Source organism: Oncorhynchus tshawytscha, linkage group LG23 (genome assembly GCF_018296145.1).
Source record: "Oncorhynchus tshawytscha isolate Ot180627B linkage group LG23, Otsh_v2.0, whole genome shotgun sequence".
NCBI classification, from domain to species: Eukaryota; Metazoa; Chordata; class Actinopteri; order Salmoniformes; family Salmonidae; genus Oncorhynchus; species Oncorhynchus tshawytscha.
In genome coordinates, this window is record NC_056451.1 from 15,473,224 (window position 1) to 15,483,167 (window position 9,944).

A 9,944-nucleotide genomic window follows, 5' to 3' on the forward strand; every position below is an offset into this window, starting at 1 on the left:
ATACCCATCGCAGGACCCACTGGTTGATGCTTATTTATAAAACCCTCTTAGGCCTCCCTCCCCCTTATCTGAGATATCTACTGTAGCCCTCATCCTCCACATACAACACCCGTTCTGACAGTCACATTCTGAGGTCCCCAAAGCACACACATTCCTAGGCCACTCATCTGTTCAGTTCGCTGCAGCTAGCGACTGGAACGAACTGCAACCAAATACTCAAACTGGACAGTTTTATCTCCATCTCTTCATTCAAAGACTCAATCATGGATACCCTTACTGACAGTTGTGGCTGCTTTGCGGGATGTATTGTTGTCTCTACCTTCTTGACCTTTGTGCTGTTGCCTGTGCCCAATAATGTTTGTACCATGTTTTGTGCTGCTACAATGTTGTGTTGCTATCATGTTTTGTCATGTTATGTTGCTACCATAATGTGTTGTCATGTTTCTTTTCCTTGCTATGTTGTCTTAGATCTATGTTTATGTAGTGTTGTGTTGTCTCTCTTGTTGTGATGTGTGTTTTGTCCTATATTTATATTTAATTTATTTTTGTATTTTTAATCCCAGGTCCCGTCTCTGCAGGAGGCCTTTTGCCAATTGGCAGGCCGTCATTGTAAATAAGAATTTGTACTTAACTGACTTGCCCAGTTGAATAAAGGTTAAATTAAATAAAATATTGGCTTGATTCACGCTCCTCTGAACACTTGATGTTACTTGAACTTTGTGAAGAATTTATTTGGCCTGCGATTTCTGATGTGCAGTTAACTCTAAAGAACCTAACCTGTGCAGCAGAGGTAACTCTGGATCTTCCATTCCTGTGGCGGTCATCGTGAGAGCAAGTTTCATCATAGCGCTTGGTTTTTGCAACTGCACTTGTAGAAACTTTCAAAGTTCTTATATTTTCTGGATTGACTGACCTTCTGGTCTTAAAGTAATGGACTGTTTGTCTTTGCTTAGAGCTGTTCTTGACATAAGATGGACTTGGTCTTTTACCAAATAGGGCTAAAGAGTCTCGATAATGAAACACTTTAAAAGTGTTACATTATGAGGAAGCGAAACACCCCACTTGCTGGTTCAATTGAAGTAAATTAACTAAGTAGACCAGACCCAGCTGCTATCACATTAGGGTTTAGAGCCATCCCTTTAGGTACACAGGAACTGACAATTTTCCCCTCTAATGGTAAACATCCTGCATGAACTTATCATTCATCTTTGGTCACCACCTTTCAAAGCATGTTGCGTTATGGGGACAAAATGCAGCTGCTCGAACACAGCCATTTTCTTAGTATGGTCAGATGTTGAATATCAGTTCTACCCGCCTAAAATTGCAGATAAATATTGCCGTAGATGCTGGATAATAGGATGCCTCCGGTTTAATGTTCTCCTTTGGGCAACAGTTTGTATATTACTCATTGACATATTGCTGGTGGATGTGTTATTCTCAGATTTCCTGGTGTTAATTTTGTCTGCTATAGGGTGCATGACAGTGTATGGTATATTGGCCACACAACTGAAAGACTGGTATGGCATTGCCAATTACAGAACATTACCCAACAACTTGATTGGACTTAGATTTATTTGGTTGATTACATGTTTAAAAGGTTACAGCCTGACTGCATGTTCTCCAGCAGTACTCGTCTGTAGTCGGGAAGTCCAGGGCCCCCCCAGTTGATCACGTTTCCAGAGGTGAAGTTTGTCTGGTCAGTCTACCTCTGGATCTCACAGGGAGACAGCATGTTGTCATCCGTCAGCAGGCCAACGGACGACTGCTGCCGGGCGAAAAGCCTAGCAAACTCAGCCTGCTCCTGAAACGTGTTCAGTAATAGAATGCCTTCTTGTTTGTGGGCTTCCAAATGGCACAGCACTCTAAGGCACTGCTTCTCAGCACAAGAGGTGTCCCTGGTTCAAATCCAGGCTGTATCACATCTGGTTGTCATTGGGTTTGGCTATCATTGTAAATAAGAATTTGTTCTTAACTGACTTGCCTAGTGAAATAAAGGTTACATTAAAAGGAATTTCCTGGTGCTGGTTTTGCCGTCCAGCCACAGCTGTCCAAGGCCCAGATAGAGTGCCAGGTGTTGAGGGTGTAGTCCTGGCCAGCAAAGATAGTGGCGCTGTTCTTGGAAAGTTGTTTGATCTCGCCTACCGCCGTCCTCTTGAAGATGACAAAAGCGTCATCTTTAGTAGGTGTGACGAGGGAGAACAGGATGTGGTTCCTTCTGAGATCCATGAAAAACCCATGAGACACATGTAGAGGGACAGGGAGAAACATGGTGAGAAATGGTTATGGTTCATGAGTCTTACAATTGGGGAAAAAAAGAAAGTCATAACATCCATTTGTTTTAATACATTGAACATTAGTAAAAAAAAATAGGTTTGGTTTTAGTGTGTGAGTTCTCTAGAGGTCATTAGTCTCACATGAGCTGTGCTGGTCTCTTGTGGAAAGGTCAACATTTTACCTGAGAGTTATGCAGAAAGATTCTGAACAAGTTTTTCCTGATCAAAACATCTTTAATTTTTTAATCACCTTTAGTCTATGTACATATACACACAAACTTAGAAAAACTGCTACAAAGTTTTACTCTAGCAAGAGTTCAAATAACAAACAAAAGCCCCAACATTACAAAATAAGTTTGTATTATTTACTGTCACATTTCATTACTGTTATCAGTGATTATCTTACCACAAGCACTAGTAGCAATTTCTCCATTGGGTAAAGGATAATTGTAATTAATGTCAATGAACTGTTTCTATTACAGTGTCATGCACTGCAGAACAGAGAGGAGGAATATTAGTTTGGTCAGGTATAAGTAGTAATGACAGTGGTGATTAAGGAGAGTGAGGACAGGTGTGGAGGCTGATTGGCAATGAGTAGCAGCTGGTGCACGTTGAGGTAATAGAGGATCTGCGTTCAAGGCAGATAGTTGAGAGTTATGTTCAAGTCTGGTCCATCTTTGTACGTTTCAGCATGGTGTCTGTGAGAACAAGGGCAGTGCCATTGATGCCATCTCATTTTTAAAGTTGTACATTTTCTTCTTCTTTTGTATTTGAAAAAAGCATAAAGCTAATATTGGTGGTGGAAGCCCCCGATGACAAAGTCCATACAAAAATGGTTTATATCCATGATGAGTCATATAAGTTCATTATTAACTCCATCAATTACCTTTTTCTGTTGCATAGCCTGCCCTGTACGCTATTAATCTTCTACTTGCCGTAGAACCGGTGCATATCTGTAATGAATTTACCCTTCCCAAATCCTAACTTTTTAAACACTACGGCGAAAAATGCTAAAACTGACTTCAGTGCTTAGGATACACTTCATCCTGCACATGGGGATATATTGTTTCTCTGTCGATGGATAACAGACACAGGTACTCCCTGGATGAAGTGAATGGTTTTCCTGAAGGCATACTGTGTCTGCATCCCAAATCGCGTGTGTGTGTGGGGGGGTTAGTGTTCAAAGACTGTAGTTCTTCTGACTGCCATGGAAGTGTCTAGTCTTCAGAGGTGTACGGATAATCAAATAATAATTATTTGGAGCAAAACTAGGGTACTTGATGCTGTGAAAGTAGTGCACTATATAGGGAATAGGGTGTCATTTGGTACACACACTATATCAGTCTCTCATCCTGTTTCACTGAAGGCAGAGGAAATTAACAGCTATCCTCGGGTGTGATAGATAGTTTTGACAAACATGGACAGAGCTTTTCTGTTTCCTGAGAGTTGCCGTGTCCGAATAGCCATACTAGCATACTACATGCTTAAACTGCTAACAATGTACTCATCTTCGTATACTATTTAACAAGCACCCTTTAGTAAAAAGCATGCAGTTTGCCATAGCCGCAACAAAGCAGTAGCTTCTACACCTGCATTGCTTGCTGTTTGGGGTTTTAGGCTGGGTTTCTGTACAGCACTTTGAGATATCAGCTGATGTACGAAGGGCTATATAAATAAATTTGATTTGATTTGATTTGAGTAGCGTCTCTTTACTGGCTTAGTAAGTGGGGCGGGGTTGAGTGCGGGTGGATTTTTCCAAATTCAACAGACATCCATCCCTGATAATAACTCATTTCCAATTTGATTAATTCATCTAACCTCTGAATAGAATAGGAATTGTGTTATAGGCCTATTCAGGCTGGTTTAGGCAGACTATCACATTCAATATTTACTGTAGTCTATATACATGTAGCCCTTTATCCTATTTAAAAAGGACTGAAGAGAGAAACAGATAATTATGTCCAATTTCAACATATTCATTAATGAAACCAAAGTGTATATATAAATTAAATAATATCCTAGTACACACACCAAAACTTTTCAAATGTTAAAATCAAAAGGCTAGTGCACAGACAATCGTGGACAGTTGGGTGCATGGTCAATTCAGAACCGCTGGAGAGCAACATAATAAACTAAAACAGTGGGAAGGAGATCAGAATGACTGCTGAGGCTAAATCCACGAGTTTGGGAAACCCTGGCCTGGCCTACAAAACTAAAACAATCCATATGTTCAAATCAAAAGGCTTGATTAACATGACATCAGTAATGCAGCCACATCCCAAGTCCCTGCTGCAGACACATTCAGAAATCAAAAGAGGGTTTAGTGTTCAGTTTAAAAGCTCTGACGAAAACCAAGAGAACAAAACACACTTTTCAATGAGAAAACAGAAATCCACTTTAGGTAAAAAAAATACTTTTGTTTTCAAAGATGTACGCAAAAGGCTACTCGTTATCATTTTAAGGATATTTTTTTAGTTAGCCTACATTTGAAAAGCTTTGCTTTTCGTCATCTTCCCAAATATGTAGCCTAGATTTGTCGTTTGGTTTCTTGAAGAGAACTAGGGCCAATCATTCGCAGCCCACCTCCAATGCACTGAGGTGTGCATCGAATTCTACTAGATGAAGACCCGAAATGAGTATAACATCCTGGCATTTAAACTATACTTGATTTCCAAAAATCCACACACTGTAAAACATATTTTTGCATACTGAGAATACGCCATGCGCGATTACGTAGCTTCCCACTATTCGTAGATTTTTTAATTAGTATGACACACGCACATAAACAAACACACACACACAATCACATGCCTGCACACACCATCTTGGTTGTCCATCGAAGACAATGATAACGGTGCTCCCCTTGGGGACGGGGACGGGGGGAGGGGTGGGTTTGACCTTTTGGTGCTCGTGTCACTTCATCTGGCTGTGGGGACCGATGCTAGCTGTGTTGGGAGTCGGATTGCATTATCCCAGCTGCATATTGGGGTGCGTCTCTGGGTGCGTCTGTTGCATCTCCTTTGTAAGATAGTGTCTTCCAGGTGCTGAACCCCTCTGGCACAGGTATACTGCCAGGTGCACCTGACCAGTGCTAGGGTTTCCAGGTTGGAGCAATTTAAGTCACAGCGCTTCAGCAGGTCCTTGCTGTGGTCTTTGAAGTATTTTTTCTGACCTCTAGAAGAGCGTTTGGCTGCATCGAGTTGGCGCTCGAGAACTCAGCGGGGGAGGCAGTGACCAGGCATGCACATCACGTGGCCGAGCCAGTGAAGGTGTCATTTAACCTAAATAGTGTGGGAGCATGTAGGGGACAGGGCACCACCGAGTTTGGCAAAACTGAAGTGGATGTAGCAAGAGGAGCAGCTGTGCTTGCTGGAGCAATTGTGGAAGATTTTTTTAGATTTTGTTCCCGTTCCTATTGAAGCTGTCACGGCCTGACCTGTTTCACCTGTTTTTGTGATTTTCTCCACCCACCTCCAGGTGTCTCCTGTTTTCCCCATTAGTCCCCGGTGTATTTTTCACTGTGTTTCCAGTCTCTCTGTGCCAGTTTGTCTTGTTTTTCCAAGTCAACCAGCGTTTCTCCTAGCTTCTGTTTTTCCCCAAGCCCTTCTGGTTTTGACCCTTGCCCGTCCTGACGCCGATTCCACCTGCCTGACCACTCTGCCTGTTCTGACCTCGAGCCTGCCAATCCCCTGGTACTGTTTGGACTCTGACCTGGTTTATAAACTCTCGCCTGTCCCCGATCTGCCTTTTGCCTACCCCCTTTTGGTATAATAAATATCGGAGCTCAACCATCTGCCTCCTGTGTCTGCATTTGGGTCTTGCCTTGTGCCCTTATGGTACGAACCGGCCCTGACAGACCCAGCAGACTGGGACCAGCTATGTCACATTGTCTCCTTGCAGGGAGCCACCATTGGGAGGCATGAGGAGCTACTGCTGGACCTTTTGGAAGGGCTTCGTTCCCTGACGGAACGCCACGGCCAAGGGTTCAAGGCTATAATGGAGCAAATCAGTGAGTTAGCCCATAGGCAGCCCACCACCTCTGAGACCTCCCAACTACCCAGTACCTATTCTACTACTAGTGGACTTGTTCAACCTACCTCGGCTCCACGAAAACCCCGCTTACCTCCTCCGGACCGTTATGCAGGCGATCCTGGTATCTGCCGGGTGTTTCTTTCCCAGTGCTCCCTCATTTTCGAAATCCAGCACTCTTTGTTCCTATCGGTCCAATCGACGATGGCGTATTTAATCATGCTAATGTCCGGAAGGGCGCTCTTCTGGGCAACGGCTGTGTGGGAGCAGCAATCCCCTGTGTGCCATAGCCTGGAGGAATTCATGGCAGAAGTGAAGAAGGTTTTCGATTCTCTGGTTCCCGGGAGGGAGGCGGCTCAAACTACTGAAGATTCATCAGAACTCCCATTACGCAGTAGATTTTCTCACATTGGCCGCCGAGAATTCCTCGAATCCGGAGGCTCTGTTTGACACCTTTCTCCACAGACTGTCGGAGGGGACAAAGGATGAGCTTGCAGCTTGGGAAATACGGCGGGACCTCGATTCCTTCATCGCCCTGGCAATTTAGGATTAATGGGCACCTACGAGACGGGCGGTGTGAGATGAGGTCGGGTCTCCGGAACACTCGGTCGTCTGCTGATGCTGGCGCCCATCCGAAGGAATCTGGAAATCCCCAAAGTTGGTATTCCTGAGGAGAGCCAAAAACACCCGAGGGGTGAGTTGCACTGTGCCCGTCCATATACGGGTATCAGGAAACCACAGTGAGACCATACCCTGTGTGTTCCTCCTCATCGATTTTTAAAATGTTTGTAATTGGAAAAAAAGAAAATATGATTTTTTAAAAATATATTATTTTATTATTATTATTATTATTATTATTTTTCTATGTAGATTATTTTCTAGATACACGAAGGAGATGAGTGGAAGACAGCCTTTAACTTCTTGGCGCACCCATCCCGTTAGCGCGATCATTTCGTCAACATCCGCTGAATTGCAGAGCGCCAAATTCAAATTCAATTACAAAAAATATTACATTTTCATGAAATCACAAGTGCAATATAGCAAATCACAGTTTAGCTTGTTGTTAATCCACCTGGCGTGTCAGATTTCAAAAAAGCTTTTCGGCGAAAGCTATCCAAGCGTTTATGTTAGGACACCTCTCTCAGCAGACAAAACATTGCAAACAGCTAGCAGCAAAGTAGACTGGTCACGAAAGTCAGAAAAGCAATAAAATTAATCGCTTACCTTTGATCATCTTCCGATGTTTGCACTCACGAGACTCCCAGTTGCACAATAAATGTTCCTTTTGTTCCATAAAGATTATTTTAAAATCCAAAAACCTCCATTTGGTTGGCGCGTTATGTTCAGAAATCCACAGGCTCGAGCGGTCACGACGGGGCAGAGGAAAAAAGTATCCGTAAAGTTCGTAGAAACACGTCAAACGTTTTTTATAGTCAATCCTCAGGTTGTTACAATAAATAATCGATAATATTTCAACCGGACCATAGCTTTTTCAATAGGAGTGAGAGAGAAAATGTCTGTTCCAAGCTGCTCACGCATGCAAAACTCTGCTGGCACCCAGCCATCCAATAACGCGATGTGATGTTTCTCGCTCATTTTTCAGAATAAATGCCTGAAACTATATAGGAAAAGGAATCTGGTTGATATCCCTTTAAATGGAGGGGAGACATGCAATGGAACAGAGAGGTTTCAGGAAAAACAGAACTTCCTGGTTGGATTTTCCTCAGGTTTCACCTGCAATATTTTGACAGTTTTGGAAACTTTAGAGTGTTTTCTATCCTAATCTGACAATTATATGCATATTCTAGATTCTGGTCCTGAGAAATATGCAGTTTCATTTGGGTACGTTTTTCATCCAAACATCAAAATACTGCCCCCTACACTCAAGAGGTTAACACAGCCAGTGGACATTATGAGTATCAGGTCATGCCGTTTGGACTCACCAACGCCCCCGCTGTCTTCCAGGCTGTGGTAAACGATGTGCTCCGGGACATGCTAAACTGTTTCGTGTTTGTCTACCTTGACGACATCCTGTTTTTTTCCAGGTCTGCCCAAGACCACATTCTTCATGTCAGACAAGTCTCTCAGCGCCTCCTGGAGAACTAATTGTTTGTGAAAGCCGAGAAGTGTGAGTTCCACCGCTCTATAATCTCCTTTCTGGGATATGTCATCGCTGATGGAAATGTCCAAATGGATCCTGAAAAAGTGAAAGCAGTGGTAGTGGCCTGAATCTACATCCAGGGTGCAGTTACAATGTTTCCTGGGTTCGCTAACTTCTACCGCCCTTTCATTTGGGGCTACGGCACCCTGGCGGCCCCCCTCTCGGCACTCACATCTCCCAAAGTACTGTTCACATGGTCTCCAGCGGTCGACAGAGCCTTCTGATGTTTGAGTGGGGGCCCTGTCCCATCGATCTGCCCAGGACCAGAAGCTCCAACCCTGTGCTTCTGTCCCATCTTCTCAATCCTGCGGAGAGGAACTACGCCGTAGGCAACCGAGAACTCCTGCCGGTCAAGATGGCGTTGGAAGAGTGGGGGCACTGGCTGGAAGGATCAAAACAGCCATTCTTGGTCTGGACCGACCATAAGAATTTGGAATATCTCCGTACAGCCCAGCGCCTTAACTTCAGGGCCGGTTGGCTTTATTGTTTACAGGATTCAACTTCACCATTTCCTACCGCCCAGGATCCAAAAATGTGAAGCCTGACGCCCTCTCCCGCCTCTACAGTTCCTCTGCCACACCCTCAGTCTCCGAAACGATTCTCCATACCTCATGCCTTGCGGCATCAATGGATTAGGCTATCGAAACCTTGGTCCGCAAGGCACAACATTCGCAGCCTGAACCTGAAGGGGGCCCGGCTAACAGGTTGTTTGTCCCTAACTCAGTCCGGTCCCGGGTCCTGAAATGGGCTCATTCCTCCATTCCTCCTGACATATCATCCAGGTTCCCGCCATACCCTAGCCTTCCTCCGACACGTTTTTGGTAGCCCACAATGGTTCCTGACGTCTCTGCCTTCGTCACCAAGTGCACTGTGTGTGCTCAGAACAAGACTCCATGGCAAACTCCTTCTGGCCTCCTTCAGCCACAACCTGTCCCATAGCTCTCTGGACTTTGTCACTGGGCTCCCTCCGTCTAATGGCAACAGCGTCATTCTGATGGTAGTGTACCGGTTCTCCAAGACTGCCCATTTCAGCCCTCTCCCCAAACTTCCCTCTGCCAAGGAGACGGCCCAGCTTATGGTTCAGCACGTATTCCAGATCCGTGGACATGGTCTCCGACCGAGATCCTCAGTTCTCGTCTCAGTTCTGGAAGGCATTCTGCACCCTTATTGGGTCGTCGGCCAGCCTGTCCTCCGGATTCCATCCCCAATCCAACGGCCAGTTGGTGCGAGCTTACCAGGACCTAGAAACCACCCTAAGATGCCTGGTCTCAAACAACCCCACTACCTGGAGCCGACAACTGGTCTGGGTGGAGTATGCCCGGAACACCCTTCCCTGTTCAGCCACGGGACTCTCTCCTTTTGAGTGAACTATGGGGTATCAACCTCCACTCTTCCCAGAACAAGAGCAGGAGGTCAATGTACCCTCGGCCCAGATGTTTGTCGGCCGCTTGTCGACATAGATGGAGAAGAGCGGCAGGTTT

General features: G+C 44.8%; 1 pseudogene; it reads right to left on the bottom strand.

Annotated features, from left to right (window-relative positions):
* Window positions 1-958: 958 nt before the first annotated feature.
* LOC112222537 lies at window positions 959-9,571 on the bottom strand (annotated as a pseudogene).
* Between the last annotated feature and the right edge of the window lie 373 nt (window positions 9,572-9,944).